This window comes from Montipora capricornis, chromosome 7 (genome assembly GCF_036669925.1).
Source record: "Montipora capricornis isolate CH-2021 chromosome 7, ASM3666992v2, whole genome shotgun sequence".
NCBI classification, from domain to species: Eukaryota; Metazoa; Cnidaria; class Anthozoa; order Scleractinia; family Acroporidae; genus Montipora; species Montipora capricornis.
Genome location: NC_090889.1, coordinates 15,694,237 through 15,701,736, shown reverse-complemented (window position 1 = coordinate 15,701,736; position 7,500 = coordinate 15,694,237). Strand labels below are relative to the sequence as shown.

The 7,500-nt window shown below is 37.0% G+C and overlaps 1 protein-coding gene across 4 annotated transcripts in view; it reads left to right on the top strand.

Annotated features, from left to right (window-relative positions):
- The window catches only part of LOC138058261 (beta-2 adrenergic receptor-like), a 40,504-nt gene that overhangs the window by 25,074 nt on the left and 7,930 nt on the right, over nucleotides 1-7,500 (top strand). The window contains exon 1 of one of the 4 annotated variants that reach the window (XM_068904171.1): nucleotides 5,802-5,950. The exons of the other annotated variants lie outside the window; for them this stretch is intronic. The gene's annotated coding sequence lies outside the window, so the exon portion shown is untranslated. Of the gene's footprint in view, nucleotides 1-5,801; nucleotides 5,951-7,500 lie in introns of those variants that run through there. 4 annotated transcript variants of the gene reach the window in all.

Sequence of the window (7,500 nt, the reverse complement as noted above, 5' to 3'; positions counted from 1 at the left end):
TTCGCCAACGTGCCGCCAACAACACATTTTACGAACGGCTGTTACAGTTCCTTAAGCTCTCTAATTCTTTCAAAAAAGCTCAGAGGTGCCTACCTTCCCTCCACATTTTAGAACATTTCGTTGATGTGAATCCTTGGTGCCGACCTCTCTAATCGTCGATCGATGTTCAAACTTTAAAACTTGATAAAAGTCAGCCTTTATCCATTCCCCAAATTGCCGCCCAAATTGCGATAAAAGAGGTAAAAATACATCCATTTCTGCGATAAAAGCGGTACAAAACGCACCACTGCGCTTATTATTCCTTGTGAAAAGTAGGGTTTCTGTTTCCAGTTTGTTTTGATCGCCATCTTTACAGGTGGGTACTTCATATATGATTATTATTATACAGAATATCGCTGGCTAAGTGTACTGTGGGCCCTGATATTTGAAAATTATTTTTACTCTGCCAAGTCACACGCATGAAACGAAGTTGTTTCTTCTCTCTAAAATCGTCATTCGAACAGCAGCCCAGACTCTCGTTTCCCCTTTTTCATTCTCCCTTGTATTGACAACCTCGAAAAAGAAATCAAATTGATTCAGATCCTTTGATAGAGTGTTATTTCAGTCCTTGTTTTTTCTATGTACTGCTTTCTTTATGCCGCCATCTTGATAATTTGAAACCGCGTGCCAAATACTTCGCGGGCGCAAAATGTCGCCGATTTCTGGTAATGGACAGCGTTTGTATCAGGAATAAAGAAATTTCACAAGCTTTCAAATTCTGTGCGCCGTCATTCTGAATAATTGTGGTGTAAGTGACGAATTCAGAAGCCGATCACATTGATTTCCAAACCTTTTCTCTGGTTTAAAGTTATGGTTTGTAGGGGAGGAAAATATGCCCTCTGATCGCAAAGAATTCGTTGTTAATTCTAAGTTTCTAGGATATCAATCGTTGTGAGCTTTGATATTCAGGCATTGGTTACATGAATTGAAAGCGAGTTCCATAAAAGAATAGGGCCCGCACCCAACGAGTAATTTCGGTAAATATCTGTTCGTAAGGAAACTGGGCTATAATTTTCCAATATCTGAACTCAGACTTTCGAGGCACACGTAGATTTTAGACATTTTTCTGAACAGATTTCCGAGATATTTCGAAAAAATAGTGAAGAGCCTGAAGAGTGTGTAGAAATTTTCGGAACGAGATCACTAAACGAGCTTTTAAAATATTGTTCGTGGAAACCATGTTGGGTAATTCTATCAAATTTTAATACATCCGGTCTTTGGGTGCCCTGAAAGAAACAAAAACGTGAGGAAAAAAAAGTAAAATAATTCTTCGATGGGCACAAGAACGCAGAGGGCGTCATCATCATGACCAATAACAGCAACAGAATAAAAGCGGAAACTAAACTGAATTGATCCCAACTTTAGCAATAAAGCACTTACGGTTACCAAAAGAATAAAAGAAAAAGAGTCGAATTGTTAAATACTAAAGGGCTTTTTTTTGGTTCAAGTGCCCTAAGAATTAATGGACGCCATCTTGAACGGTCCTGAAACGATGGATAGAGCCACTTATTGATTTGTATAGAACAACAGTTACATGGTATTCATGTGGAAAAAAAAAAGTTCGTTTCCTGTTATTTTTTTACATTTTATGTTTAAATATGAGCAAAACTTTTGACGTAAGATGACTAAGGGTCGAAAATGCTCGTCCTTTCAACTATCAGTAGTGATTGTCTTCCATCGATCAAAAGGCAAAAAAGAACCGGAACTGTTAGCTTAACCGGCCATACACCTGGGGAAATAATCAATCTCGAAAATGGAGATAATATCTTTGAACGGACACCGTGTCGCTTCACCTTCATTACACTACCTGACACTTTCTGTTCCTTGAAATTGTTTTTGCTGGTGGTATTTCTACTACCTTTTACTTTGAGATCAACTGAAGACGGTATTTGGCTTCTGCCGACTCGACGGTGAACAGACTGTCACAGTTTAGCTTCAATTAAATTGGTGAATTTTCATTATGGCCTTTAGAACTTACGCGATTTATTATACAGGGGCCTGTTCCTGAAAGGTGTAATTTCCACATATGTATTACGTTATAGCTGCTTGGGGCCAAGCTGCTCAGTCTGATTCTTGTTCTTCAAAAACGAGTCCTCCGCCTTACATCATCTTCTTTTGTAATACTAGATCCCATGCTATCCCATTGTTTGTCTCTTCTAACATTCTGTCAATTGATATGCTTTGCTTTGAAACAGTATCTACCCTTATGCATGATACCTCTAATAATTCTGTACCGAAGAACATTCCGGTAGAAACAGTATTTAATCGTTCATCTAATGTTCATAAATATAATGCACGATCATCAGCTATGGGCAACTACTATGTAACATATAATTCTGTTTTATTCTATATATATATATATTTATTCAATTATTATTATTATTATTATTATTATTATTATTATTATTATTATTTCGTTCATTCACACGTTATGTTGTTAACGTGGTTTGTAAACTAGGCATCAAGCCACGACCTATGGCCTTAGGTGTCTAGTGTTCTTCTCAAGATTCTTGCCGTTCCCAACAAGGAGGCTTTTTGTAGTAATACCGTGCAATCTAGTCCAATTTTCTTCAACGATGTTTTCGAATTTTTGCTGAACGTCCCTTGGTACGACAATTACTTTTCGGCAGCTTCAGCTTTTCCCAATCTCTCTTTTTAATTCTTGGTATTTTTCCATTTTCTCTTGTTCTTTTTTCCAGCACTCTTCTATCAAAAGGGCACGCGATATCTATCACATAACATGATCTTTCTATTTTATCAAAAACAACTACATCTGGTCTATTATGCTCAATTTGATGGTCTGTTTGAATTCGGAAGTCCCATAACACCTTTACTTGATCGTTTTCTATAACTCCTTCAGGATCATGATCATACCACGCCCTCCCGCTGCTCTTTTCATGGGGTGTTGAATTTCTGACAGAGTTTCCAATGGATACCTTGGCCTACCTTATTATATCGCCACATTTTATACTCTCTTTTGCGCCAATTTCTTACATTCCGCAACGATATGACTTACGGTCTCTTCTCGTTCTCCACATAACCGACACATCGGAGACACATCCTCTTTATTAATCCTGCTTTTAATGCTATTCGTCCGTAATGATTGGTCTTGTGCAGCGGTTAGCATTCCTTCACTTTCTTTTTGTTAATATTCCCCTTTTTAACCACCCCCAGGATTCTGGGTCCCTTACTTGTTCTGTAGCTGTCTCAAATTGCCCATGTAATGCTTTGTTCTTGTATTTAGACATTCTGTCTGCCTATTTTCATCCGATACGAAACGAAGTAATCTTTCCTTACTTTCTCCAATGTATCTAAACAGACTGCCCACTTCAATGTTCACACAGTCTTCTACACTTAATAATCCACGCCCTCCCGCTGCTCTTTTCAGATACAGTCTATCTACGTCGGCTTGCGGATGGAAGGCTGTGTTTATTGTCAGCACTGAACTTTCCTGGTTTCGCGATCTAATTTCTTCAGTTCGTCTTTAGTCCACTCAACAATTCCTGCACTATATCTGATTATTGAGACAGCTCTTGAGTTCATTGTATTTATCACATTTCCACCATTTAACTTTGACTTTAAAATTTTCCTTATCCGTCTGAAGTATCCCTTACATATCACTTCTTTCATGGCTGCATGTTTTAAATTGTCTGCTTCTAGTACTCCAAGATATTTATATCCTGATTCTTCTACTTCTCTGATACTGTTTCCATCTGGCATCTCAATGCCATCACACAAAACCAGTTTTCCTCTCTTCTTCCTAACAAGAACTGCACATTTATCAATGCCAAATTGCATTCCAATGTCACGGCTGAATATACGGACAGTATTTATTAAAGTATCAATTTGCTTTTCATTTCTTCCGTAGAGTTTAAAATCATCCATATACAGGAGGTGATTTACAAGATCCTTCTTCCCCGTAAGGTCATATCCAGCTTTAACTTCCCTCGGGACCAATGATAACGGGATCAGAGTTACTACAAATAGCAGTGGCGATAAGCTATCTCCTTGGAAGATTCCTCTTCTTACATTTACCGTCCCTAAGATGTTCCCATTTACCGACAACTCCACCTGCTATTGGCCCATGCTCTTCTTCTTCTTATATTATTATTACTATTATTATTATTATTATTATTATTATTATTATTATTTAACAATTATTCACCGAAGGCGAAGTGATTATCGGTGAGTTGAATAATTGTTTTAGTATAAATACACAGGTGATTATTTCAAAAAAAGAGAAAAAAAAAACATTTCAACGCGAAATCATCTTCAAAACGACTACTGGCAGCCATTTTGTCCGTGGAGGTGATTATCGGCTGATAATCCGAGACAGCGAGCCAATGAGATCGCGCGATTTTGTATAACCTGTGTATTTATTTTAATATTACATTCACTTATTTTAATAATATTGTAATAATTATGCAACGTTTCTTCAGTCTGTCTATTGTGTTATTGGCTCAATGTGCATTGTCTCGTTTTATTTTGTCTTAATAATTATTGTTTCTAGATTACACTGCACGCGTTGATTAGCATTGTTATACCCGTGCAGTGTTCATTGTAAAATTTATCTGTTACCTTGAAAATAAATTTGAAACTTGAACTTGAACAAGAAAGTAACCCTCCATGGCTTTCCTATCAAAATTAGAGTTAGACGCCTTTTTTTTTCTTTTTTGTAAGCAGAGCTCATTGAGCGAATTTAACAGGTGGTTTCGTTCTACTCTTTCAGACAAATTTAAACCAAAGCGTTCACAGTTTGCCTCGAACTCTTTCCTGAGAGCTTGACTCAACACCTCATGCGTGTTTTGTACGCGCTTTGAAAAAGATAATTTGATTCGTAAGACGGATAAAGGGGTTTACGGTTTCTAAAGAAAATGTCATGCTGCGTCGTTGGCCAGGAAGTGAAACACACAAATGGGTTTATCAACTGGGTTGATATGAAGTTTCCATATCAACCCAGCGGTTAATAAACCCATTCAGCCTATATTTTGTTTCCCGTTCGAAAGTCTTCCGTTATGTTAATTTCCTTCGACAACAGTTTTTAACTTCCTTCAGTTCCCATCCAATTTGGCACCAAAAATTATTTGTTTTCTTAAAATAAAATAAAAAGATCCGTGAAAGTTGTTTGTAAACCACAGGAGGATCGTCGAGAGCCGCCGTCTTTTTCTGCAAATAATTAGATTTCCAATTAATGAAACTAAAAACTCGTTCAAAGCTTGAAATCTTGCTGGCTCGAATTACCCGAAAAAAAACTAGACGGAACCTTTTTTCCTCCCAAAGGATGGAGTATTGGACGAGAGAATCAGGCGGTTTCTAAGTTCTCTCCTAGACAAAACTAACCCAAAGCTTTCACAGTTGGCCTCAAACTCCCTGGTGTCTTCGTCTACAGTCTTCGACTCGATTTAATTGAGTTGATGAATGCTTTAAAACCAGACACGCTTAAAGCTCGAGTCTTCCAAGTTTCTTTTTCCGTAATCTGACTATTGTCACACAACAAGTTTTGACTTCCTTCAGTCTCCATCCAATTCGGTATTGCAAACTAACCTTTCTTATAAGAATCACGTTTATGCTGTTCGAGTTCCGTTGAGAGCCGCCCGCTATTTTTGGGAAACAAACCGCATTTTAGATTAAAGTCCGCAATTGTGCTTTAAAAAAATGAAACCAGGTTCGTAGCGGGTAAACAGAAAGCTAATCAAGCAACTGAAGAAGCTATCACGTTTAGCCAATCATTGTGCAAGGGACCACTCGATATTTTCCTTTTAACCAATCGCAGGTCATGGATATAATTATTATATTAGGCTTTCGGAACTACTACAAAGAACTGAAATGGGATAAATATGTAAACGAGGAAAGCTCAAGGAACAGTTTCTAACTCATTCGATCACAATTCAGTGCTGGAGCTGTGTACGAGGTAAGGTATCAAAATTGCTTATAGTGTCGTTATGAAAAAGAAGTGATAGCACTTTATGTAGGAGAAAATGACTAAAAAATCAGTGTGTTTTAATGACAAATGAATAACACATATATTTATGTATGGCTTGCAAACGTAAGTTGACTGATGCATAAAAGTTAAAGAGGTAAAAGGTTTCGTTGAGTTATATCTTATCATTATTATTCTAACAAAAACCTTTATCAGCGCCTACAAACATGTTTTAGCTTTTAACGAATATGGCCACGTCATCCAAATATTTTGACCTTAACAGCTAATTATAAACGCCTCCTTGTATTTCACCTCTTTTCGCCAAAGCAACGATTATATTCTCGGTAAATTCCACCTAAATTTGAAATAATAACCTGGCTTGTTCTTCCCATTTTGTTTGGCTAAGCAAAATTAATCTCTATGAATGAGTTCCGTTTCATTGTTTACGGGTCTAAGGCTGGAAGGCAAAATTTACAGTAAAGCCTTTGTTCCTGTACATTTTTTTCTCAGTTTTTTTTCACAAATTGACTCGCTTTATTGTTGCTACACAAGTCGGAAAAACCCCAACCTTCCCGTGACACGATAAATTCCCGCTGGCTCTTGGATTATTTCATCCGCAGTTGATGCGAGGTATGAAAGTGAGTCCTATTTTAGTCAAAGCTTGCTTCAATGCTGTCACTGATTCTTCAAGGGCCTTCAAGAGTAACATTTTAGCTACTTGAATTTTTATCGCAACGCCTTATTCCATTAACCAATCTTTCATTATCTTAATCTTTTGCTTTAGGAGGCAATTGAAGTGCGATACCTGTCGAACAATCAGACAATGTTTGAGGCCACCTTGAAAAACAATTACGTTTTGCCCCTTCCATATCATGTTGCCTTCACTGAAAAAAAAAAAAAAAAAAAAAAAAAAAAAAACTATACATATATATATATATATATATATATATATGTATTTCTTGAACTTGAATAGAATAAATTTAGAGAGCGCTCAACTCTGAGAGGAGCAGTGATAATAATGATCAATGGTAGCAGAATTTCAGTTCATCGTTTTATTGCTACAACGCTGTTTCGTATGGTCGAAGAATGACCACACTCATTAGGCAGAAAAGACAGTTAAGTAGATCCCTTGAGTCAACAACGTATCACCCCCCAGGAGGATCGCAAGTGGATTCACAGTCCAAGTTGAGGAGAAATTGAGAGAAAGTTATAGGACACTCAACACTGGACAAATTCTGGGGAAAACTGTAATTGCCCTGAGCAGGATTTGAACCCACGTCCACATGATCACTAGTCGGGTGTGATGACCACTAGGACTAGATTAGCAGCGTAATGTCATTTTTGAAAACAACTTAGAAAAAGTTCCTTTGTTCCCCAAAACCACTGAAATTGTAGAATTGATTAATACTTTAGGGGTATATCAATTTTATCACTTTAAAATGATGTCGTGGAGATATCTATTGAAACGTTGTCTTATTGAGATTAAACTCTTTATCCTTAAATGCTTATCTAAATTTAACCTTTGTTTTTTTCTTATTTCA